This window comes from Solea solea, chromosome 14 (assembly GCF_958295425.1).
Source record: "Solea solea chromosome 14, fSolSol10.1, whole genome shotgun sequence".
Classification (NCBI taxonomy): Eukaryota; Metazoa; Chordata; class Actinopteri; order Pleuronectiformes; family Soleidae; genus Solea; species Solea solea.
The window spans coordinates 5401702-5426368 of NC_081147.1; the positions used below are offsets into that span (position 1 = coordinate 5401702).

The following is a 24667-nucleotide window of genomic DNA, read 5'->3' on the forward strand; positions in this document are numbered from 1 at the left end:
CTGTGTCTTTCATATTTATTTATATCTCAGAGCATAAGGGATGGATATGACTCTGGGGCCTTGTCAGAAAATAAAAAAAATTAAATAAAAAAACAAACAAACATGCATAATTGCTTTTTTCACAAAAGAGTTTTGCGGGAGCCGCGATGTGGGCGAGACTGTTCAAAATGCATGCGGGCATTTTTGCCTTGCTGCTGCACAACGGAAATAAAGATATGTGCCACTGTAAACATATGTGGTGTAATCCATGTTCACTCGAAATTATAGTCGTTTTTTATTACCGAGCAAATAAAACGCCTCTCATTATTTCACAAACATCACCTAGAGAGTTACCTTGACAATACAGTGCTGGATGATGGGACTGAATTCATCTACAACAACATTGTATCAGATTTCCTTGTAATAAAGAGACTCCCCCCCATCACATCTTCATCTTCTCCTCCTCTCATGAGATTTTTTTCTATTATTACCTGTTCTGTTAGGATCTTTCCTTCATTGATCTTACCTGATTATGCTCACATCTGTTCTTGTTATATGGAGTTATTTTCTCATCAGATCTGCTCTGTACATACAACGTTTTCTCATTAGAATATCAGGTTACTGTAATATGGAGAAAAGATGGGGGAATAATGGGAAGGAGATCAACGACAGTGATAGGAGCTGCGCAGCACATCCCACATGCAATATCACAGGAAAAATCAGAGGTGTTCAAACATGAAGCAGAGGCATGGCCTTACACCAATGTTGTGCTGTAATAAGCACCCCTGCTGTGAAATGCACCCCATCACGAAATCCAAGTCCCAAAATTACAGTTTTAATTGACTCTACATATCATGACACCATGTTCTTTGGAACGTAGATATATAAATAATGCACCTCTCTTGTTCCTGTCTTTCAGAGGAATTCACTTGTCATTGTTCATATGGCAAATAAACTTCCACCCATCTGAGTAACCATGAACTTGCAAGAGATACCTTTGACTCATGCTATGAGCATATTCATAATTGTTTATTATATTTTCTTTTTTGTATGTATGCTTTGATACCTGGAACAGTATCTTCAGGAAACACCTGATTCCCAAAAGTCACATTCAAAGACGATGAAAAGCAAAGATGGTTCATCACTTTCAGCAGAACTGTTGGCAATGACATAAATTTAAGGAATTCGTGATAGTCCATAAAATAATACATTTCAGATAATCCAAGGACAAATTTGAGCAGGAGGGACAAAACCCTTTATCCAATACCCATCACCTTTAAGTTCTTTGCACATTTGACAATGCAAATTTACAAGATAATTACAACACACCCTCCCAAGCACGATGCGTAATAAACAAATACATTATGAAAACCAGGGGAAACAAATCACATCACGGTCTGTTTGCGACCAGAGCTGGACACACACACACACACTCAGCTGCCACTGCTATGGGCAGAGACAGCAGCTCAAAGCGAATGTCGGTAAAAACTATTTTGAAGCTTGATTTACACACACCGTCCCACTGGACCTCCATTACAACCTGGCTACACGCGTCTAACGACTGTTGTAAATTTTTTTCTTGTTCAACCCTTAGAACACAGAGCATTTTGGCTGCTTTTTATCCATTACTATGTTTAAACATACAGTTTATACACAGGGTATAAGAACATGCAATGTAGAGTGTCTTATATCCTTTTTTCAGCACAACCTAGGCAATCTGATGAAAAACATTGAATTTTCACCAACTACATACACACAACAGAGCAAAAAGTACTCAAAATGTTTAAAATTGGATTGAATTTGTGAAATCTGGAAATATGTAACAGTTCACTTGGCTCTATTTATGAACAGAAAGGAAAGAAAAATGGTCTATTTTGTGACTTCTGCACAATTATTGCTCAACAACACATAAGAAGACACATTTTTTTTCTATTTTTGCTTATATGTGACCTATAAGCACACACCCCCAAGATGTCCATATAAGGAACTGTGTATTATTCCCACGGCAAATTACCATGGTTGCACCTGTGGCACAGAGCCGTGCCATGTGAGCACTAAAGGTTAATAATAAAATAAAAAGAACAGGGTTTTGGGAAACAAACACAACCAAAGCGATCTGCTGCCGAGGTAAGTCTTTGGACTGTGCGTCATCAGCAACACTCGGATTGGTTCACACAAAATCAACCATGATTCGAAAAAAAAAAGTTGAAATTATGTGGCCGATTTGAATGGTGCATTGATTGGAAACATGTTTGAAAAATATTTCAAATGTCCGAATAATTCACACAAAAAAAACATTTAAAGATTTAAAGTTGCAGGATTTGCTGTAGTCTGTCTGTCCTTTATATAATTGGATGAAAAATATTGCATTTACAGAAGAAACCAAAAGGACAAGCACATGCTGGTGTTCATAAAACGAGTATTTTGATTTGCAAATTAAAATTACCCACCAACATGATCACTGTTTATTCAATAAATGTAGTATTACATTCAACAGTCAATGGCTGTGGCAGACACATACACTCACACACAAATAGTGCCCAATGGAAAACGGCATTGCTGTCAGCACAGTAATAACACTTTTTTTTTTATCTCATGTTGCTCTGGCTTGGTTCTATTTCTTTATTAATATATTTTCCCCATGATCTTGACTATGTTGCATTTGCTTTGAGACAAAAATCTCACACACCAATAAAATATTGATTAAAATATCCCTATTCTTGCAGGATATATCTCAGATATAAAGTGGGATGCATCATGTCTTCAGGATGAACATCAAGAATGATGATTTATACATATTCAAAACAGGTTTTCATCAAACCATTTTCTATGCAGAGTTCAATTCCTTCTGAAAGGCTGACGTTTCTGTTGAATGTTATGACGCATCATTGGGTCGGACAGTGGCTTTGAACTGAGTGAAACTTTAAGCTGCTTTAACTTTTCTCATCCAAGCAATAAGGTACATTTTCATCCGAATGCCTATAGTCTAGATTATTTTTAGTCTTCCACACTAAAGCCCTACTATAGTAAGCAATCATAGAAAAAATGCTCCCTGACCTTCTACACCTTTTAAGAAAATTTAATCTTATTCTCACACTGAAGCATAGAGCATTGAACTCAAAGACATAACTGGACCATACAGTGGATTTACATTTGTATTTGCTGCTACAATAGCTGGCCCAGTTGGTTGGTTGGTTGGCTATTCAGAAACTTAAGGTCTCACAAAGTTGTTCAACTACTATCACGGTACAATTCTACAAATTTAACCTTATAACCACTTGCTACAAGCAATTTAAAGTTGTTGCTTCATCTGAATTGGCACATGTGTGGGAGGAAATTCTTATTATCTCATTTTAATTACTTCACTTTTCTCAAAAGCACAGGGAAATATGACACAGTTATCAGAAAGCGTTTGTGGGAAACCCACTTTGAAAGAAAATGGTTTGATGATGACAATGAGAGAGGACTTTCAGACAAAAGAGAGATTAACTGACATTTGGCGTTTTTGTTTGCATTTCTGGTCTGTTGACCATTTTGGATTCTTGGCTTCTGTTTGTAATATTTTAGTGTGTAACTTTTTTGAGGTCTCATTGGCACAATTTGAATAGACTGCCCATATGTTTGTTTACATCAGTGTAAAATTGCTTTACAACTCCAGTGTGGAATCTCTAATGCCCCCTGAAAAAAATAATAGTTGCCAAAACACAAGCAGCATCTCTACATGGCCAACTGCTTCTCTCTATCTACCCTTTTTCACAGAGAGAGAGTTCTTCACCCTCTGCTAAGATAGACATAAGATATTTGTTTCTACTGTACTTCATTAAGTTCTCCATTGTATATCTGTCTTTTAATATCACAAATGAGTCCAGACTGCATCGAGAAAACATGGAGCTGCTTGGTGCAGGAATAGCAGCTGCGGTGACTGGCACATGCAGGCATATAGGCAGACAATTGTCTAGACGGGGCTTGATTTGCTTTTCATTTTATTGGTGGAACATGCATTTTTCATTATTACACGATCACATTCAGTTAATATTAGTAAGTTTGTCAACTGTGCAACCCTACTGAGCCTCAAGATTTATTTTTAAGTAGCATATATTGCTTTCTTGGGTGCTTTGTGGTGTTTGCAGCCATTGTCCAACTGAGTGCAACTGTCTCGCTTTACATGTACCACCATGTAGCTGTATTGTTTTACAGTTGGTGGTACCAACAGGTAAAAAACACCACTCTCTGTGTGCAGCATGGGAACAAAACACTACTGTTTGAACTAATGACAATGGTTTGAATGTTACAAACATTTGTTTATATCTAAAATGTTGCACTGCAGCTTTAGTAAAAAAAAAAAAAAAAAAAAAAAAAACTCTTTGGTTTTTAAATAAACCTTTTATATATAAAGAGGAGTGAGTGGTGGTTTGTTGTAATATACTGACTTCATCATTTATTCAGTTTCCAGTAAAAAACACTATGTGCAATTGTGACACTTTCCGGACATATTTAGGCCTGATACAGACCTGGTATTAGGACCTGTCTACAAATACACATGCCACATTAGACATTGTGTCTATTCTGTTTTGAATTTAAAAATGTGTCTGATGTGAATGTGTTCCTCTGTGTCAGTGTGTGGAAAAAAAGGGTGAAAAGGAGAATAGTCACGCTGCTCTGACATGGAATATGATTTGAACCATTGCGTAAAGGAAACCATGTGTTGATTACTGTCGATATTGTGGCTACAGCTATATGAATGTATGGGTGATAAGTGTAAAAATACTGTGAAACTGAAATAGATCAGAAGGGAGTTGGTTTTTAAGCCATCCTGAGGACTGATTGGGCTTATTCATGTTTAGGAATTTGGACTGTGTATTCAGGACACACTGGGTGTTAATGCTGCTAGTATGTGATTGGGTCACACAGGATGGAACTTAATACCAGGTCTGACCATGGTCTTAGAGGTGGGGAAAATTGAAAATTATGTTCAGAACAAGGTTAAAATGAATACCAAACAAGCATTGTGGAATCATTTGTTTACAGTATTTGACAGTGAAGAAAGTGAACCGAAGTAGAGAAGCAAACTAATGAGGCGGAAGAGAGTGAGTTGAGTATATTACCATGTGTGGCTGTGGCTATGGCATGTTTCATTCTTCAAAGGGAATTAACCAAATTTCTCTAACCAGGTTGTCTGTCTCTGTAGGCTCTGGAGACGTCACTATCAACCACTGTTACAATTAACTGCATCTAATTAACACTGGACACAATTAGAAACAACGTCTGAACTTTAGCCTTAAACACATCGGTCTTGTTAAATTTTTCTAAATGGGACAAGGGATGCGGAAATAGGAAATCAATGGGTATCAATAATGGGATAAATTCTACTGCAGGTACACACACACACACACACACGCAGCAATTGCAAAGGTCATTAAAGGGATGTTGGTGAAAGTGGTATCAATGTCTTATGATATTAAATATGAAAGGTCAGAAAATGGTTTGGACTTGTTGACCGACCAACTGTCCATAGCACATCATCTACATCCTTTACACTTATTACTATTGTAAATATTTCTTCATATCCTCAACAATTTTTTGCTCACGTCACGTTGACATCGATTAAACATATTGCTGAGGCTGATGGATTAGAGTACTTGATTCTGTTTGGTCAGTTAGGATATTCTACAGTGTATATATGTACAGCACACAGCTATGACCAATATAACGGACCAGGTCTGACCATGGTCTTAGAGGTGGTCTGGGGAATATGGGCCACACTGGCTGTTCATCTAACTTCTTGAATGCACGTGTGCTCCTCACAGAGAGGCATGACTCGCTACAGCTTGTTAGATGATAGACTGATTTCCACTCTGATGGAAATAAACCATTGCATGGTTGAAAGAGGCAGCTATGAACTTGTGAGAATCATCAATTGCTCCCTCAAAAGGAGGAAACACATTTGTCCTCTAAATCACCAACAAATCCATGGCAGTCTGTACCCTGGAGGGACAGTATTAAATTGGTGCCAAAATAAAGTGTGTGATAAAGCACAACAAATCTTCCAAACACAATTTAACACTTTAACAATATCAATTTCTGCAGTGGATGAAGTCTGTTCTCAATGCAGTAGCAACTGCAATTATTTTCACCATGAGCAGACATACTTTCTTGAAGCAGCCATTGGAAGCATCTTTAAACAACAAAACATACATACATGTGCATGAAGAAAAAAATAAAACAAAATAAGGAAAGAGAGACACACTCAAAACAGAAAGCCATTGATGGTAACACAGCAAACGTAAACACATTTCAACATTTATTTATATTGACCAACAACAGAGAGACCCAAGACACTGAATGGACAACATGTGGCCCTTTGCTGCATATTCCATTTGCATTGGAATTATGAAGAAACATGATATTTGGTGCACACAAACAGCATAGCAACATGTCTACAGTTAAAAATTACACAATTATATGTGCACAACTGATTTACTCCGAGATAACAAGCCAAATACAAGGGTTTGTAGCAGTGTTTGTATGGTGGCAGCCATCTTGGAATCCTAACTTGGGGTGAAAATTACCTTTGGTGACCTCACATTGGGTGGTTCACCCTCCCTTTCTCTCTCTTTCCACTGTCCTCTGTGGAGTTACAACTCTCGTCTTTCTGCTGAGGAAGAAACACACTCTCTTCTCCAATCCTCTTCCTGAGGAGCAGGACACAGACTCCTCTCACTCTGGCCATCCACGGGCCAGACATGAGCTCTCCAATTGAAGCTTAGCACAGAGCTAGCTTTCCTATATAGATGAATGTTTTCATGAATTTTAAGTCTTTTTAACTGATCTATAGTTCGGCATTGTTCTTGGATTTGCTGAGACATATTCTGACAGTCTAAGCCACTGAATATCATTCAAGCCACATGTTCAGTGTACCAGTAGGCTATGTTTGCTGATTCATGCACAGTACATTCAGTGAACACATTTCTGAATATACCAATACACATACTGTTGTAGTGAGACAACCTGAGTGGTCTCAGTTTGCTGTTTTTGTCTGTTGCAGGTTTCACCGTGCAGCTCCAATTATGATAGGTGGCAAGATCCTAAAGCAGTTTTAAAAATAATTCAATTTTCTAATAAATAATCACTGAAAGGTTTGGCTTTATTTATATATTTGTTATGCTATGCACTTTTTTTTACTTATTTACTAGAAAAACAATAACTTAACTACATCTATCTCTTAGTTTCAGTGTTGTTTAGTTTAGTACACTGTTTTTTTTTTGCCAAGATATTTAAAACACATTGTTTGTAAATAAATATTTCTTAGCACTTGTACAAAGTGAATTATTTTTTTGTTATGAAAAGATTGCTTGTATTTTTAGTTTTGGTCACAAGCCACAACCTATGTAAACATGATACAGATCAATGAGTCGGTATTTTTTTGTTACTTTATCAAATACTGTTACAGAGTTGATTACTGTGTAAATGTGTGCTTTCAACATGCACTTTATCCTTTTGTGTATTTGTACATACAAACACATATCTACTTATGTATTGCTATATATTTCTCAACTTTTCATATATTTTATCTGTATACTTATAATGTAAAACAGAACAAGCTTTTGACACAGCTCCAGAGCAGGAGGAAGAGCTGTTCAGACCTCCCAATTACGTAACAAGCAGCTGCTTTTAAGATCCGCTTGGGAGAGCTCAGGCAAAGAATAGAAAACCTTTATCATATATAATATTAATAAAATTGCTTGTGTATAGACAGTTATATCATGCCTATACATTCCAATTATGGTGAATATTCAGTTTAATCATTCTCAGCTGCTCAGTGGGAAATGTGTAAACTATCAAAACAATAAGGAAGTGAATTATTGATATGGTGGCAGGAAATTGGAAAAGTAACACTATCATGCACACCACATGAAATTATGTTCAGAACAAGGTTAATATGAATACCAAACAAGCATTGTGGAATCATTTGTTTACAGTATTTGACAGTGAAGAAAGTGAACCGAAGTAGAGAAGCAAACTAATGTGGCGGAAGAGAGTGAGTTGAGTATATTACCATGTGTGGCTATGGCATGGTTCATTCTTCAAAGGGAATTAACCAAATTTCTCTAACCAGGTCGTCTGTCTCTGTAGGCTCTGGAGACGTCACTGTCAACCACTGTTTACAATTAACTGCATCTAATTAACACTGGACACAATTAGAAACAGTGTCTGAACTTTAGCCTTAAACACATCGGTCTTGTTAAATTTTTCTAAATGGGACAAGGGATGAGGAAATAGGAAATCAATGGGTATCAATAATGGGATCAATTCTACTGCAGGTACACACACACGCAGCAATTGCAAAGGTCATTAAAGGGATGTTGGTGAAAGTGGTATCAATGTCTTAGGATATTAAACATGAAAGGTCAGAAAATGGTTTGGACTTGTTGACCGACCAACTGTCCATAGCACATCATCTACATCCTTTACACTTATTACTATTGTAAATATTTCTTCATATCCTCAACAATTTTTTGCTCACGTCACATCGTTGACATCGATTAAACATATTGCTGAGGCTGATGGATTAGAGTACTTGATTCTGTTTGGTCAGTTAGGATATTGCTAGGATGAGATCAAATATCACACATTAATACATTGAAAATATTACCATTTCACACACAAATACATGTTCACATGCAATGAAAACATGCAAGGCAAATGTAACAGCAAGGCTATCTCTGATTTGGTCTGTTGTGTCATGTCTGCCCGTAGACAATGTGTCCATTAGGGTTGTTTCTGTTTTGAAGTTGTTTTCTGTTTCTGTTAAAGTGACACAATGTAGTATTTTCTCTCGAGCTCCGCCCACAGTTGGTAAATTGTATTACATTGTTAAAAAAACCAAAAAACAAAACATAAAATATATGTTACTGTGCATTTGTTGCCAAGTCAACAAATTGATTAGAAATTAATTTCCCAAAAAAAAAAAACAACAGTGCTTTAGTTTCCATAGCTTGCATTTTTAACCTGGCGAACATAACCTATCGCTCACTGTGTGCATATTGTTTGAATCACTTGATTTATGAATGAGATTTAGAGGAGGAAGAGATTCAATTCATCCGTCCATCCATCCATTTTCTACTGTTTTATCCTACATACGAGGTTCGCTGGGGGGTGCTGTACCACTCCCAGCTGGCACAGGGCGACAGGCGGGGTACACCCTGGACAGTTCGCCCATGCCACATATAGAGACAAACATTCACTCTCACACCTACGGTCAATCTAGAGTGTCCAAATGAACTAATCCCTGCCTGTTTTTGGAATGTGGGAGGAAGCCTGAGAATCCGGAGAAAACCCACGGGAACACAGGGAGAACATGCAAACTCAATGCAGAAAGGCACTTATTGACCAGGGCTCGAACCAAGGTCTTCTTGCTGCAAAGGGAAAAGTGCGAATTTATTTCAATTCTATTTTATTTGTAAAGTGACAAATAACAACATACATTCAAAACCATCCTCTTCTAAGGCAATGCTATGTGTCGTCTCTGAGAAATACTGACACTGGTGAAGGTCGAGAAGAGACAGGGGGTGGCCATTTGATGAAACCTTCAAATCCCACCACTGCCATCAGACAATAATAATTTGAAAGGCTTTCTGTAAGAGACATAATTTGTGTCCTACCACACTTTGAAGGAGTTCTTTAAAATGTCATGTGTGGCTGAGGGTGTGGCTGCAGACTAAACAGAGTCAATTATGCTGCTGCTGGTGGTGCTAGTTCATTATGCTGCTACTGGCGGTGCACGGGCAAACAAACATTGTTACCTCACAGCAAAAAGGACCCCCCATTTGAATGATTCCAATTCAGACATACTCTGTGACTGGATTTACTATCTTTGCAGAAGGTTTGGGGAGTGGATCATGTGTGAAGAAACTTTGGGCTTGTACCGCTTTGCATTCTTGGAATAAGCACATATAACTTAATGTGTATACATGATCCTAAAGCTGGGCGTGTTTCAACGTTGGCACACGTGTCCCGGGTAGACCTACCGAAGAAGAGTTTGCCCATCTGTTGTTGTCATTTGACGCGGTCAACAGCAGCAGAGTGGCGCAGCGGAAGGGTGCTGGGCCCATAACCCAGATGTCGATGGATCGAAACCATTCTCTGCTAAGGCAAGGCTATGTGTTGTCTGAGAGAAACGCTGACGCTGGTGAAGACAGAGAAGTGACAGGCGGCACCCATTTGGCGAAAGCCTAAGACAGCAGTCCTTGCACACAATACTAGGTCAAACCTTGCTGTGCTCTACCTTTCCCTGTGTTCATAACTTTTGGGCAGAGTGAAACACTTCTTCAGGGTAAACGTTCTTCTTCCTGAAGCTGAAAAAGCTGAAAAGTAAAGTCTTCCACAGGTAGTGTGGCCGAGGGGTCCAAGGCGCTGGATTTAGGCTCCAGTCTCTGAGGAGGCGTGGGTTCAAATCCCACCACTGCCATCAGACAATAATCATTTGAAAGGCTTTCTGTCAGAGACTTAATTTGCATCCGACCACACTTTGAAGGAGTTCTGTAAAAAGTCATGTTTGTTCGAAGGTAGTGCGGATGAGGCTTGCAAATCCTGCCTCACGACATAGCTTGTTAAAGTCTGTGTCATCGATTACCTAAAAGTTGAACACTAGTCATCCAGGGCACGGGGAGGACTCTGTACACCGTCAGCTTAATCAGTTCTACCTGCACCAGTGTCAAGTTTGCCAACAGACACCAGGCTATCTTACTGTCTCAATTTCTCCTTTGGCTTAGCAATTTTGGGAATCGTGTGTGTAAACGTGGCTGCTGGTGCTGCACTGGGAAACATTGTAACCTCAAAGCAAAAAAAGGAATGCTGATTTGAACAATTGACATACTGAACGACTGGACTCGCAGTCTTGGTGGGTGTTTTGTTGTATGAAGCAGACTTTCATGGCCAGTATGGGGATTGAACCCATGACCTTGGCGTTATTAGCACCACGCTCTGACCATCTGAGCTAACCGGCCCCTTGTTGCATGTGTTTGATAAGGTTTTTAGCTAGCTTCCTGATGGGTTTCACAGAAAAAACAGAGTCAATTATGCTGCTGCTGGTGGTGCTAGTTCATTATGCTGCAGCTGGCGGTGCACGGGCAAACATTGTTACCTCACAGCAAAAAGGACCCCCCATTTGAATGATTACAATTCAGACATACTCTGTGACTGGATTTACTATCTTTGCAGAAGGTTTGGGGAGTGGATCATGTGTGAAGAAACTTTGGACTTGTACCGCTTTGCATTCTTGGAATAAGCACATATAACTTAATGTGTATACATGATCCTAAAGTTGGGCGTGTTTCAACTTTGGCAAACGTGTACCGGGTAGACCTCCCGAAGAAGAGTTTGCCCATCTGTTGTTGTCATTTGACACGGTCACCAGCAGCAGAGTGGCGCAGCGGAAGCGTGCTGGGCCCATAACCCAGAGGTCGATAGATCGAAACCATCCTCTGCTAAGGCAAGGCTATGTGTTGTCTGAGAGAAGACACTTGCAACAAGTGGCCGGTTAGCTCAAATGGTCAGAGCGTGGTGCTAATAACGCCACCTGGTGATGACAGAGAAGTGACAGGCGGCACCCATTTGTTGAAAGCCTAAGACAGCAGTCCATGCACACAATACTAGGTCAAACCTTGCTGTGCTCTTCCTTTCGCCGTCTTCATTACTTTTGGGCAGAGTGAAACACTTCTTCAGGGTAAACGTTCTTCTTCCTGAAGCTGAAAAAGCTGAAAAGTAAAGTCTTCCACAGGTAGTGTGGCCGAGGGGTCCAAGGCGCTGGATTTAGGCTCCAGTCTCTGAGGAGGCGTGGGTTCAAATCCCACCACTGCCATCAGACAATAATCATTTGAAAGGCTTTCTGTCAGAGACTTAATTTGCATCCGACCACACTTTGAAGGAGTTCTGTAAAATGTCATGTTTGTTCGAAGGTAGTGCGGATGAGGCCTGCAAATCCTGCCTCACGACATAGCTTGTTAAAGTCTGTGTCATCGATTACCTAAAAGTTGAACACTAGTCATCCAGGGCACGGGGAGGACTCTGTACACCGTCAGCTTAATCAGTTCTACCTGCACCAGTGTCAAGTTTGCCAACAGACACCAGGCTATCTTACTGTCTCAATTTCTCCTTTGGCTTAGCAATTTTGGGAATCGTGTGTGTAAACGTGGCTGCTGGTGCTGCACTGGGAAACATTGTAACCTCAAAGCAAAAAAAGGAATGCTGATTTGAACAATTGACATACTGAACGACTGGACTCGCAGTCTTGGTGGGTGTTTTGTTGTATGAAGCAGACTTTCATGGCCAGTATGGGGATTGAACCCATGACCTTGGCGTTATTAGCACCACGCTCTGACCATCTGAGCTAACCGGCCCCTTGTTGCATGTGTTTGATAAGGTTTTTAGCTAGCTTCCTGATGGGTTTCACAGAAAAAACAGAGTCAATTATGCTGCTGCTGGTGGTGCTAGTTCATTATGCTGCAGCTGGCGGTGCACGGGCAAACATTGTTACCTCACAGCAAAAAGGACCCCCCATTTGAATGATTACAATTCAGACATACTCTGTGACTGGATTTACTATCTTTGCAGAAGGTTTGGGGAGTGGATCATGTGTGAAGAAACTTTGGACTTGTACCGCTTTGCATTCTTGGAATAAGCACATATAACTTAATGTGTATACATGATCCTAAAGTTGGGCGTGTTTCAACTTTGGCAAACGTGTACCGGTAGACCTCCCGAAGAAGAGTTTGCCCATCTGTTGTTGTCATTTGACACGGTCACCAGCAGCAGAGTGGCGCAGTGGAAGCGTGCTGGGCCCATAACCCAGAGGTCGATAGATCGAAACCATCCTCTGCTAAGGCAAGGCTATGTGTTGTCTGAGAGAAGACACTTGCAACAAGTGGCCGGTTAGCTCAAATGGTCAGAGCGTGGTGCTAATAACGCCACCTGGTGATGACAGAGAAGTGACAGGCGGCACCCATTTGTTGAAAGCCTAAGACAGCAGTCCATGCACACAATACTAGGTCAAACCTTGCTGTGCTCTACCTTTCCCTGTCTTCATTACTTTTGGGCAGAGTGAAACACTTCTTCAGGGTAAACGTTCTTCTTCCTGAAGCTGAAAAAGCTGAAAAGTAAAGCCTTCAACAGGTAGTGTGGCCGAGGGGTCCAAGGCGCTGGATTTAGGTTCCAGTCTCTGAGGAGGCGTGGGTTCAAATCCCACCACTGCCATCAGACAATAATCATTTGAAAGGCTTTCTGTCAGAGACTTAGTTTGTGTCCTACCACACTTTGAAGGAGTTCTGTAAAATGTCATGTTTGTTCGAGGCTTGCAAATCCTGCTTCACGACATAGCTTGTTAAAGTCTGTGTCATCGATTACCTAAAAGTTGAACACTAGTCATCCAGGGCACGGGGAGGACTCTGTACACCGTCAGCTTAATCAGTTCTACCTGCACCAGTGTCAAGTTTGCCAACAGACACCAGGCTATCTTACTGTCTCAATTTCTCCTTTGGCTTAGCAATTTTGGGAATCGTGTGTGTAAACGTGGCTGCTGGTGCTGCACTGGGAAACATTGTAACCTCAAAGCAAAAAAAGTAATGCTGATTTGAACAATTGACATACTGAACGACTGGACTCGCAGTCTTGGTGGGTGTTTTGTTGTATGAAGCAGACTTTCATGGCCAGTATGGGGATTGAACCCATGACCCGACTGGACTCGCAGTCTTGGTGGGTGTTTTGTTGTATGAAGTAGACTTTCATGGCCAGTATGGGGATTGAACCCATGACCTTGGCGTTATTAGCACCACGCTCTGACCATCTGAGCTAACCGGCCCCTTGTTGCATGTGTTTGACAAGGTTTTTAGCTAGCTTCCTGATGGGTTTCACAGAAAAAACAGAGTCAATTATGCTGCTGCTGGTGGTGCTAGTTCATTATGCTGCAGCTGGCGGTGCACGGGCAAACATTGTTACCTCACAGCAAAAAGGACCCCCCATTTGAATGATTCCAATTCAGACATACTCTGTGACTGGATTTACTATCTTTGCAGAAGGTTTGGGGAGTGGATCATGTGTGAAGAAACTTTGGACTTGTACCGCTTTGCATTCTTGGAATAAGCACATATAACCTAATGTGTATACATGATCCTAAAGTTGGGCGTGTTTCAACTTTGGCAAACGTGTACCGGGTAGACCTCCCGAAGAAGAGTTTGCCCATCTGTTGTTGTCATTTGACACGGTCACCAGCAGCAGAGTTGCGCAGCGGAAGCGTGCTGGGCCCATAACCCAGAGGTCGATAGATCGAAACCATCCTCTGCTAAGGCAAGGCTATGTGTTGTCTGAGAGAAGACACTTGCAACAAGTGGCCGGTTAGCTCAAATGGTCAGAGCGTGGTGCTAATAACGCCACCTGGTGATGACAGAGAAGTGACAGGCGGCACCCATTTGTTGAAAGCCTAAGACAGCAGTCCATGCACACAATACTAGGTCAAACCTTGCTGTGCTCTTCCTTTCGCCGTCTTCATTACTTTTGGGCAGAGTGAAACACTTCTTCAGGGTAAACGTTCTTCTTCCTGAAGCTGAAAAAGCTGAAAAGTAAAGTCTTCCACAGGTAGTGTGGCCGAGGGGTCCAAGGCGCTGGATTTAGGCTCCAGTCTCTGAGGAGGCGTGGGTTCAAATCCCACCACTGCCATCAGACAATAATCATTTGAAAGGCTTTCTGTCAGAGACTTAATTTGCATCCGACCACACTTTGAAGGAGTTCTGTAAAATGTCATGTTTGTTCGAAGGTAGTGCGGATGAGGCTTGCAAATCCTGCCTCACGACATAGCTTGTTAAAGTCTGTGTCATCGATTACCTAAAAGTTGAACACTAGTCATCCAGGGCACGGGGAGGACTCTGTACACCGTCAGCTTAATCAGTTCTACCTGCACCAGTGTCAAGTTTGCCAATAGACACCAGGCTATCTTACTGTCTCAATTTCTCCTTTGGCTTAGCAATTTTGGGAATCGTGTGTGTAAACGTGGCTGCTGGTGCTGCACTGGGAAACATTGTAACCTCAAAGCAAAAAAAGGAATGCTGATTTGAACAATTGACATACTGAACGACTGGACTCGCAGTCTTGGTGGGTGTTTTGTTGTATGAAGCAGACTTTCATGGCCAGTATGGGGATTGAACCCATGACCTTGGCGTTATTAGCACCACGCTCTGACCATCTGAGCTAACCGGCCCCTTGTTGCATGTGTTTGATAAGGTTTTTAGCTAGCTTCCTGATGGGTTTCACAGAAAAAACAGAGTCAATTATGCTGCTGCTGGTGGTGCTAGTTCATTATGCTGCAGCTGGCGGTGCACGGGCAAACATTGTTACCTCACAGCAAAAAGGACCCCCCATTTGAATGATTACAATTCAGACATACTCTGTGACTGGATTTACTATCTTTGCAGAAGGTTTGGGGAGTGGATCATGTGTGAAGAAACTTTGGACTTGTACCGCTTTGCATTCTTGGAATAAGCACATATAACTTAATGTGTATACATGATCCTAAAGTTGGGCGTGTTTCAACTTTGGCAAACGTGTACCGGTAGACCTCCCGAAGAAGAGTTTGCCCATCTGTTGTTGTCATTTGACACGGTCACCAGCAGCAGAGTGGCGCAGCGGAAGCGTGCTGGGCCCATAACCCAGAGGTCGATAGATCGAAACCATCCTCTGCTAAGGCAAGGCTATGTGTTGTCTGAGAGAAGACACTTGCAACAAGTGGCCGGTTAGCTCAAATGGTCAGAGCGTGGTGCTAATAACGCCACCTGGTGATGACAGAGAAGTGACAGGCGGCACCCATTTGTTGAAAGCCTAAGACAGCAGTCCATGCACACAATACTAGGTCAAACCTTGCTGTGCTCTACCTTTCCCTGTCTTCATTACTTTTGGGCAGAGTGAAACACTTCTTCAGGGTAAACGTTCTTCTTCCTGAAGCTGAAAAAGCTGAAAAGTAAAGTCTTCAACAGGTAGTGTGGCCGAGGGGTCCAAGGCGCTGGATTTAGGTTCCAGTCTCTGAGGAGGCGTGGGTTCAAATCCCACCACTGCCATCAGACAATAATCATTTGAAAGGCTTTCTGTCAGAGACTTAGTTTGTGTCCTACCACACTTTGAAGGAGTTCTGTAAAATGTCATGTTTGTTCGAGGCTTGCAAATCCTGCTTCACGACATAGCTTGTTAAAGTCTGTGTCATCGATTACCTAAAAGTTGAACACTAGTCATCCAGGGCACGGGGAGGACTCTGTACACCGTCAGCTTAATCAGTTCTACCTGCACCAGTGTCAAGTTTGCCAACAGACACCAGGCTATCTTACTGTCTCAATTTCTCCTTTGGCTTAGCAATTTTGGGAATCGTGTGTGTAAACGTGGCTGCTGGTGCTGCACTGGGAAACATTGTAACCTCAAAGCAAAAAAAGTAATGCTGATTTGAACAATTGACATACTGAACGACTGGACTCGCAGTCTTGGTGGGTGTTTTGTTGTATGAAGCAGACTTTCATGGCCAGTATGGGGATTGAACCCATGACCCGACTGGACTCGCAGTCTTGGTGGGTGTTTTGTTGTATGAAGTAGACTTTCATGGCCAGTATGGGGATTGAACCCATGACCTTGGCGTTATTAGCACCACGCTCTGACCATCTGAGCTAACCGGCCCCTTGTTGCATGTGTTTGACAAGGTTTTTAGCTAGCTTCCTGATGGGTTTCACAGAAAAAACAGAGTCAATTATGCTGCTGCTGGTGGTGCTAGTTCATTATGCTGCAGCTGGCGGTGCACGGGCAAACATTGTTACCTCACAGCAAAAAGGACCCCCCATTTGAATGATTCCAATTCAGACATACTCTGTGACTGGATTTACTATCTTTGCAGAAGGTTTGGGGAGTGGATCATGTGTGAAGAAACTTTGGACTTGTACCGCTTTGCATTCTTGGAATAAGCACATATAACCTAATGTGTATACATGATCCTAAAGTTGGGCGTGTTTCAACTTTGGCAAACGTGTACCGGGTAGACCTCCCGAAGAAGAGTTTGCCCATCTGTTGTTGTCATTTGACACGGTCACCAGCAGCAGAGTGGCGCAGCGGAAGCGTGCTGGGCCCATAACCCAGAGGTCGATAGATCGAAACCATCCTCTGCTAAGGCAAGGCTATGTGTTGTCTGAGAGAAGACACTTGCAACAAGTGGCCGGTTAGCTCAAATGGTCAGAGCGTGGTGCTAATAACGCCACCTGGTGATGACAGAGAAGTGACAGGCGGCACCCATTTGTTGAAAGCCTAAGACAGCAGTCCATGCACACAATACTAGGTCAAACCTTGCTGTGCTCTTCCTTTCGCCGTCTTCATTACTTTTGGGCAGAGTGAAACACTTCTTCAGGGTAAACGTTCTTCTTCCTGAAGCTGAAAAAGCTGAAAAGTAAAGTCTTCCACAGGTAGTGTGGCCGAGGGGTCCAAGGCGCTGGATTTAGGCTCCAGTCTCTGAGGAGGCGTGGGTTCAAATCCCACCACTGCCATCAGACAATAATCATTTGAAAGGCTTTCTGTCAGAGACTTAATTTGCATCCGACCACACTTTGAAGGAGTTCTGTAAAATGTCATGTTTGTTCGAAGGTAGTGCGGATGAGGCCTGCAAATCCTGCCTCACGACATAGCTTGTTAAAGTCTGTGTCATCGATTACCTAAAAGTTGAACACTAGTCATCCAGGGCACGGGGAGGACTCTGTACACCGTCAGCTTAATCAGTTCTACCTGCACCAGTGTCACGTTTGCCAACAGACACCAGGCTATCTTACTGTCTCAATTTCTCCTTTGGCTTAGCAATTTTGGGAATCGTGTGTGTAAACGTGGCTGCTGGTGCTGCACTGGGAAACATTGTAACCTCAAAGCAAAAAAAGGATTGCTGATTTGAACAATTGACATACTGAACGACTGGACTCGCAGTCTTGGTGGGTGTTTTGTTGTATGAAGCAGACTTTCATGGCCAGTATGGGGATTGAACCCATGACCTTGGCGTTATTAGCACCACGCTCTGACCATCTGAGCTAACCGGCCCCTTGTTGCATGTGTTTGATAAGGTTTTTAGCTAGCTTCCTGATGGGTTTCACAGAAAAAACAGAGTCAATTATGCTGCTGCTGGTGGTGCTAGTTCATTATGCTGCAGCTGGCGGTGCACGGGCAAACATTGTTACCTCACAGCAAAAAGGACCCCCCATTTGAATGATTCCAATTCAGACATACTCTGTGACTGGATTTACTATCTTTGCAGAAGGTTTGGGGAGTGGATCATGTGTGAAGAAACTTTGGACTTGTACCGCTTTGCATTCTTGGAATAAGCACATATAACCTAATGTGTATACATGATCCTAAAGTTGGGCGTGTTTCAACTTTGGCAAACGTGTACCGGGTAGACCTCCCGAAGAAGAGTTTGCCCATCTGTTGTTGTCATTTGACACGGTCACCAGCAGCAGAGTGGCGCAGCGGAAGCGTGCTGGGCCCATAACCCAGAGGTCGATGGATCGAAACCATCCTCTGCTAGGGCAAGGCTATGTGTTGTCTGCGAGAAACGCTGACGCTGGTGAAGACAGAGAAGTGACAGGCGGCACCCATTTGCTGAAAGCCTAAGACAGCAGTCCATGCACACAATACTAGGTCAAACCTTGCTGTGCTCTACCTTTCCCTGTCTTCATTACTTTTGGGCAGAGTGAAACACTTCTTCAGGGTAAACGTTCTTCTTCCTGAAGCTGAAAAAGCTGAAAAGTAAAGTCTTCCACAGGTAGTGTGGCCGAGGGGTCCAAGGCGCTGGATTTAGGCTCCAGTCTCTGAGGAGGCGTGGGTTCAAATCCCACCACTGCCATCAGACAATAATCATTTGAAAGGCTTTCTGTCAGAGACTTAATTTGCATCCGACCACACTTTGAAGGAGTTCTGTAAAATGTCATGTTTGTTCGAAGGTAGTGCGGATGAGGCTTGCAAATCCTGCCTCACGACATAGCTTGTTAAAGTCTGTGTCATCGATTACCTAAAAGTTGAACACTAGTCATCCAGGGCACGGGGAGGACTCTGTACACCGTCAGCTTAATCAGTTCTACCTGCACCAGTGTCAAGTTTGCCAACAGACACCAGGCTATCTTACTGTCTCAATTTCTCCTTTGGCTTAGCAATTTTGGGAATCGTGTGTGTAAACGTGGCTGCTGGTGCTGCACTGGGAAACATTGTAACCTCAAAGCAAAAAAAGGATTGCTGATTTGAACAATTGACATACTGAACGACTGGACTCGCAGTCTTGGTGGGTGTTTTGTTGTATGAAGCAGACTTTCATGGCCAGTATGGGGATTGAACCCATGACCTTGGCGTTATTAGCACCACGCTCTGACCATCTGAGCTAACCCGCCCCTTGTTGCATGTGTTTGACAAGGTTTTTAGCTAGCTTCCTGATGGGTTTCACAGAAAAAACAGAGTCAATTATGCTGCTGCTGGTGGTGCTAGTTCATTATGCTGCAGCTGGCGGTGCACGGGCAAACATTGTTACCTCACAGCAAAAAGGACCCCCCATTTGAATGATTACAATTCAGACATACTCTGTGACTGGATTTACTATCTTTGCAGAAGGTTTGGGGAGTGGATCATGTGTGAAGAAACTTTGGACTTGTACCGCTTTGCATTCTTGGAATAAGCACATATAACTTAATGTGTATACATGATCCTAAAGTTGGGCGTGTTTCAACTTTGGCAAACGTGTACCGGGTAGACCTCCCGAAGAAGAGTTTGCCCATCTGTTGTTGTCATTTGACACGGTCACCAGCAGCAGAGTGGCGCAGCGGAAGCGTGCTGGGCCCATAACCCAGAGGTCGATAGATCGAAACCATCCTCTGCTAAGGCAAGGCTATGTGTTGTCTGAGAGAAGACACTTGCAACAAGTGGCCGGTTAGCTCAAATGGTCAGAGCGTGGTGCTAATAACGCCACCTGGTGATGACAGAGAAGTGACAGGCGGCACCCATTTGTTGAAAGCCTAAGACAGCAGTCCATGCACACAATACTAGGTCAAACCTTGCTGTGCTCTTCCTTTCGCCGTCTTCATTACTTTTGGGCAGAGTGAAACACTTCTTCAGGGTAAACGTTCTTCTTCCTGATGCTGAAAAAGCTGAAAAGTAAAGTCTTCCACAGGTAGTGTGGCCGAGGGGTCCAAGGCGCTGGATTTAGGCTCCAGTCTCTGAGGAGGCGTGGGTTCAAATCCCACCACTGCCATCAGACAATAATCATTTGAAAGGCTTTCTGTCAGAGACTTAATTTGCATCCGACCACACTTTGAAGGAGTTCTGTAAAATGTCATGTTTGTTCGAAGGTAGTGCGGATGAGGCTTGCAAATCCTGCCTCACGACATAGCTTGTTAAAGTCTGTGTCATCGATTACCTAAAAGTTGAACACTAGTCATCCAGGGCACGGGGAGGACTCTGTACACCGTCAGCTTAATCAGTTCTACCTGCACCAGTGTCAAGTTTGCCAATAGACACCAGGCTATCTTACTGTCTCAATTTCTCCTTTGGCTTAGCAATTTTGGGAATCGTGTGTGTAAACGTGGCTGCTGGTGCTGCACTGGGAAACATTGTAACCTCAAAGCAAAAAAAGGAATGCTGATTTGAACAATTGACATACTGAACGACTGGACTCGCAGTCTTGGTGGGTGTTTTGTTGTATGAAGCAGACTTTCATGGCCAGTATGGGGATTGAACCCATGACCTTGGCGTTATTAGCACCACGCTCTGACCATCTGAGCTAACCGGCCCCTTGTTGCATGTGTTTGATAAGGTTTTTAGCTAGCTTCCTGATGGGTTTCACAGAAAAAACAGAGTCAATTATGCTGCTGCTGGTGGTGCTAGTTCATTATGCTGCAGCTGGCGGTGCACGGGCAAACATTGTTACCTCACAGCAAAAAGGACCCCCCATTTGAATGATTACAATTCAGACATACTCTGTGACTGGATTTACTATCTTTGCAGAAGGTTTGGGGAGTGGATCATGTGTGAAGAAACTTTGGACTTGTACCGCTTTGCATTCTTGGAATAAGCACATATAACTTAATGTGTATACATGATCCTAAAGTTGGGCGTGTTTCAACTTTGGCAAACGTGTACCGGGTAGACCTCCCGAAGAAGAGTTTGCCCATCTGTTGTTGTCATTTGACACGGTCACCAGCAGCAGAGTGGCGCAGCGGAAGCGTGCTGGGCCCATAACCCAGAGGTCGATAGATCGAAACCATCCTCTGCTAAGGCAAGGCTATGTGTTGTCTGAGAGAAGACACTTGCAACAAGTGGCCGGTTAGCTCAAATGGTCAGAGCGTGGTGCTAATAACGCCACCTGGTGATGACAGAGAAGTGACAGGCGGCACCCATTTGTTGAAAGCCTAAGACAGCAGTCCATGCACACAATACTAGGTCAAACCTTGCTGTGCTCTTCCTTTCGCCGTCTTCATTACTTTTGGGCAGAGTGAAACACTTCTTCAGGGTAAACGTTCTTCTTCCTGAAGCTGAAAAAGCTGAAAAGTAAAGTCTTCCACAGGTAGTGTGGCCGAGGGGTCCAAGGCGCTGGATTTAGGCTCCAGTCTCTGAGGAGGCGTGGGTTCAAATCCCACCACTGCCATCAGACAATAATCATTTGAAAGGCTTTCTGTCAGAGACTTAATTTGCATCCGACCACACTTTGAAGGAGTTCTGTAAAATGTCATGTTTGTTCGAAGGTAGTGCGGATGAGGCTTGCAAATCCTGCCTCACGACATAGCTTGTTAAAGTCTGTGTCATCGATTACCTAAAAGTTGAACACTAGTCATCCAGGGCACGGGGAGGACTCTGTACACCGTCAGCTTAATCAGTTCTACCTGCACCAGTGTCAAGTTTGCCAATAGACACCAGGCTATCTTACTGTCTCAATTTCTCCTTTGGCTTAGCAATTTTGGGAATCGTGTGTGTAAACGTGGCTGCTGGTGCTGCACTGGGAAACATTGTAACCTCAAAGCAAAAAAAGGAATGCTGATTTGAACAATTGACATACTGAACGACTGGACTCGCAGTCTTGGTGGGTGTTTTGTTGTATGAAGCAGACTTTCATGGCCAGTATGGGGATTGAACCCATGACCTTGGCGTTATTAGCACCACGCTCTGACCATCTGAGCTAACCGGCCCCTTGTTGCATGTGTTTGATAAGGTTTTTAGCTAGCTTCCTGATGGGTTTCACAGAAAAAACAGAGTCAATTATGCTGCTGCTGGTGGTGCTAGTTCATTATGCTGCAGCTGGCGGTGCACGGGCAAACATTGTTACCTCACAGCAAAAAGGACCCCCCATTTGAATGATTACAATTCAGACATACTCTGTGACTGGATTTACTATCTTTGCAGAAGGTTTGGGGAGTGGATCATGTGTGAAGAAACTTTGGACTTGTACCGCTTTGCATTCTTGGAATAAGCACATATAACTTAATGTGTATACATGATCCTAAAGTTGGGCGTGTTTCAACGTTGACAAACGTGTACCGGGTAGACCTCCCGAAGAAGAGTTTGCCCATCTGTTGTTGTCATTTGACACGGTCACCAGCAGCAGAGTGGCGCAGCGGAAGCGTGCTGGGCCCATAACCCAGAGGTCGATAGATCGAAACCATCCTCTGCTAAGGCAAGGCTATGTGTTGTCTGAGAGAAGACACTTGCAACAAGTGGCCGGTTAGCTCAAATGGTCAGAGCGTGGTGCTAATAACGCCACCTGGTGATGACAGAGAAGTGACAGGCGGCACCCATTTGTTGAAAGCCTAAGACAGCAGTCCATGCACACAATACTAGGTCAAACCTTGCTGTGCTCTTCCTTTCGCCGTCTTCATTACTTTTGGGCAGAGTGAAACACTTCTTCAGGGTAAACGTTCTTCTTCCTGAAGCTGAAAAAGCTGAAAAGTAAAGTCTTCCACAGGTAGTGTGGCCGAGGGGTCCAAGGCGCTGGATTTAGGCTCCAGTCTCTGAGGAGGCGTGGGTTCAAATCCCACCACTGCCATCAGACAATAATCATTTGAAAGGCTTTCTGTCAGAGACTTAATTTGCATCCGACCACACTTTGAAGGAGTTCTGTAAAATGTCATGTTTGTTCGAAGGTAGTGCGGATGAGGCCTGCAAATCCTGCCTCACGACATAGCTTGTTAAAGTCTGTGTCATCGATTACCTAAAAGTTGAACACTAGTCATCCAGGGCACGGGGAGGACTCTGTACACCGTCAGCTTAATCAGTTCTACCTGCACCAGTGTCAAGTTTGCCAACAGACACCAGGCTATCTTACTGTCTCAATTTCTCCTTTGGCTTAGCAATTTTGGGAATCGTGTGTGTAAACGTGGCTGCTGGTGCTGCACTGGGAAACATTGTAACCTCAAAGCAAAAAAAGGAATGCTGATTTGAACAATTGACATACTGAACGACTGGACTCGCAGTCTTGGTGGGTGTTTTGTTGTATGAAGCAGACTTTCATTGCCAGTATGGGGATTGAACCCATGACCTTGGCGTTATTAGCACCACGCTCTGACCATCTGAGCTAACCGGCCCCTTGTTGCATGTGTTTGATAAGGTTTTTAGCTAGCTTCCTGATGGGTTTCACAGAAAAAACAGAGTCAATTATGCTGCTGCTGGTGGTGCTAGTTCATTATGCTGCAGCTGGCGGTGCACGGGCAAACATTGTTACCTCACAGCAAAAAGGACCCCCCATTTGAATGATTACAATTCAGACATACTCTGTGACTGGATTTACTATCTTTGCAGAAGGTTTGGGGAGTGGATCATGTGTGAAGAAACTTTGGACTTGTACCGCTTTGCATTCTTGGAATAAGCACATATAACTTAATGTGTATACATGATCCTAAAGTTGGGCGTGTTTCAACTTTGGCAAACGTGTACCGGGTAGACCTCCCGAAGAAGAGTTTGCCCATCTGTTGTTGTCATTTGACACGGTCACCAGCAGCAGAGTGGCGCAGCGGAAGCGTGCTGGGCCCATAACCCAGAGGTCGATAGATCGAAACCATCCTCTGCTAAGGCAAGGCTATGTGTTGTCTGAGAGAAGACACTTGCAACAAGTGGCCGGTTAGCTCAAATGGTCAGAGCGTGGTGCTAATAACGCCACCTGGTGATGACAGAGAAGTGACAGGCGGCACCCATTTGTTGAAAGCCTAAGACAGCAGTCCATGCACACAATACTAGGTCAAACCTTGCTGTGCTCTTCCTTTCGCCGTCTTCATTACTTTTGGGCAGAGTGAAACACTTCTTCAGGGTAAACGTTCTTCTTCCTGAAGCTGAAAAAGCTGAAAAGTAAAGTATTCCACAGGTAGTGTGGCCGAGGGGTCCAAGGCGCTGGATTTAGGCTCCAGTCTCTGAGGAGGCGTGGGTTCAAATCCCACCACTGCCATCAGACAATAATCATTTGAAAGGCTTTCTGTCAGAGACTTAATTTGCATCCGACCACACTTTGAAGGAGTTCTGTAAAATGTCATGTTTGTTCGAAGGTAGTGCGGATGAGGCCTGCAAATCCTGCCTCACGACATAGCTTGTTAAAGTCTGTGTCATCGATTACCTAAAAGTTGAACACTAGTCATCCAGGGCACGGGGAGGACTCTGTACACCGTCAGCT

At 43.1% G+C, this 24667-nt stretch overlaps 22 non-coding genes across 22 annotated transcripts; 12 read left to right on the top strand and 10 right to left on the bottom strand.

Moving 5' to 3' along the window:
- Positions 1–10365: 10365 nt before the first annotated feature.
- trnal-uag (transfer RNA leucine (anticodon UAG)) lies at positions 10366–10447 on the top strand. The gene has a single exon. It is a non-coding gene; the product is annotated as a tRNA-Leu (tRNA).
- A 464-nt stretch (positions 10448–10911) lies between these two features.
- Positions 10912–10985, bottom strand: trnai-aau (transfer RNA isoleucine (anticodon AAU)). The gene has a single exon. It is a non-coding gene; the product is annotated as a tRNA-Ile (tRNA).
- Positions 10986–11757: 772 nt separating this feature from the next.
- Positions 11758–11839, top strand: trnal-uag (transfer RNA leucine (anticodon UAG)). The gene has a single exon. It is a non-coding gene; the product is annotated as a tRNA-Leu (tRNA).
- Positions 11840–12303: 464 nt separating this feature from the next.
- Positions 12304–12377, bottom strand: trnai-aau (transfer RNA isoleucine (anticodon AAU)). Its single transcript has one exon. It is a non-coding gene; the product is annotated as a tRNA-Ile (tRNA).
- Positions 12378–13148: 771 nt separating this feature from the next.
- Positions 13149–13230, top strand: trnal-uag (transfer RNA leucine (anticodon UAG)). Its single transcript has one exon. It is a non-coding gene; the product is annotated as a tRNA-Leu (tRNA).
- A 530-nt stretch (positions 13231–13760) lies between these two features.
- Positions 13761–13834, bottom strand: trnai-aau (transfer RNA isoleucine (anticodon AAU)). Its single transcript has one exon. It is a non-coding gene; the product is annotated as a tRNA-Ile (tRNA).
- A 772-nt stretch (positions 13835–14606) lies between these two features.
- trnal-uag (transfer RNA leucine (anticodon UAG)) lies at positions 14607–14688 on the top strand. Its single transcript has one exon. It is a non-coding gene; the product is annotated as a tRNA-Leu (tRNA).
- Positions 14689–15152: 464 nt separating this feature from the next.
- Positions 15153–15226, bottom strand: trnai-aau (transfer RNA isoleucine (anticodon AAU)). The gene has a single exon. It is a non-coding gene; the product is annotated as a tRNA-Ile (tRNA).
- Positions 15227–15997: 771 nt separating this feature from the next.
- On the top strand, positions 15998–16079 carry trnal-uag (transfer RNA leucine (anticodon UAG)). Its single transcript has one exon. It is a non-coding gene; the product is annotated as a tRNA-Leu (tRNA).
- A 530-nt stretch (positions 16080–16609) lies between these two features.
- Positions 16610–16683, bottom strand: trnai-aau (transfer RNA isoleucine (anticodon AAU)). The gene has a single exon. It is a non-coding gene; the product is annotated as a tRNA-Ile (tRNA).
- A 772-nt stretch (positions 16684–17455) lies between these two features.
- trnal-uag (transfer RNA leucine (anticodon UAG)) lies at positions 17456–17537 on the top strand. The gene has a single exon. It is a non-coding gene; the product is annotated as a tRNA-Leu (tRNA).
- Positions 17538–18001: 464 nt separating this feature from the next.
- trnai-aau (transfer RNA isoleucine (anticodon AAU)) lies at positions 18002–18075 on the bottom strand. Its single transcript has one exon. It is a non-coding gene; the product is annotated as a tRNA-Ile (tRNA).
- Positions 18076–18486: 411 nt separating this feature from the next.
- Positions 18487–18558, top strand: trnam-cau (transfer RNA methionine (anticodon CAU)). The gene has a single exon. It is a non-coding gene; the product is annotated as a tRNA-Met (tRNA).
- Positions 18559–18795: 237 nt separating this feature from the next.
- On the top strand, positions 18796–18877 carry trnal-uag (transfer RNA leucine (anticodon UAG)). Its single transcript has one exon. It is a non-coding gene; the product is annotated as a tRNA-Leu (tRNA).
- Positions 18878–19341: 464 nt separating this feature from the next.
- trnai-aau (transfer RNA isoleucine (anticodon AAU)) lies at positions 19342–19415 on the bottom strand. The gene has a single exon. It is a non-coding gene; the product is annotated as a tRNA-Ile (tRNA).
- A 772-nt stretch (positions 19416–20187) lies between these two features.
- On the top strand, positions 20188–20269 carry trnal-uag (transfer RNA leucine (anticodon UAG)). Its single transcript has one exon. It is a non-coding gene; the product is annotated as a tRNA-Leu (tRNA).
- A 464-nt stretch (positions 20270–20733) lies between these two features.
- Positions 20734–20807, bottom strand: trnai-aau (transfer RNA isoleucine (anticodon AAU)). The gene has a single exon. It is a non-coding gene; the product is annotated as a tRNA-Ile (tRNA).
- Positions 20808–21579: 772 nt separating this feature from the next.
- trnal-uag (transfer RNA leucine (anticodon UAG)) lies at positions 21580–21661 on the top strand. The gene has a single exon. It is a non-coding gene; the product is annotated as a tRNA-Leu (tRNA).
- Positions 21662–22125: 464 nt separating this feature from the next.
- Positions 22126–22199, bottom strand: trnai-aau (transfer RNA isoleucine (anticodon AAU)). The gene has a single exon. It is a non-coding gene; the product is annotated as a tRNA-Ile (tRNA).
- A 772-nt stretch (positions 22200–22971) lies between these two features.
- Positions 22972–23053, top strand: trnal-uag (transfer RNA leucine (anticodon UAG)). The gene has a single exon. It is a non-coding gene; the product is annotated as a tRNA-Leu (tRNA).
- Positions 23054–23517: 464 nt separating this feature from the next.
- trnai-aau (transfer RNA isoleucine (anticodon AAU)) lies at positions 23518–23591 on the bottom strand. The gene has a single exon. It is a non-coding gene; the product is annotated as a tRNA-Ile (tRNA).
- A 772-nt stretch (positions 23592–24363) lies between these two features.
- trnal-uag (transfer RNA leucine (anticodon UAG)) lies at positions 24364–24445 on the top strand. The gene has a single exon. It is a non-coding gene; the product is annotated as a tRNA-Leu (tRNA).
- The last annotated feature ends 222 nt before the right edge of the window (positions 24446–24667 follow it).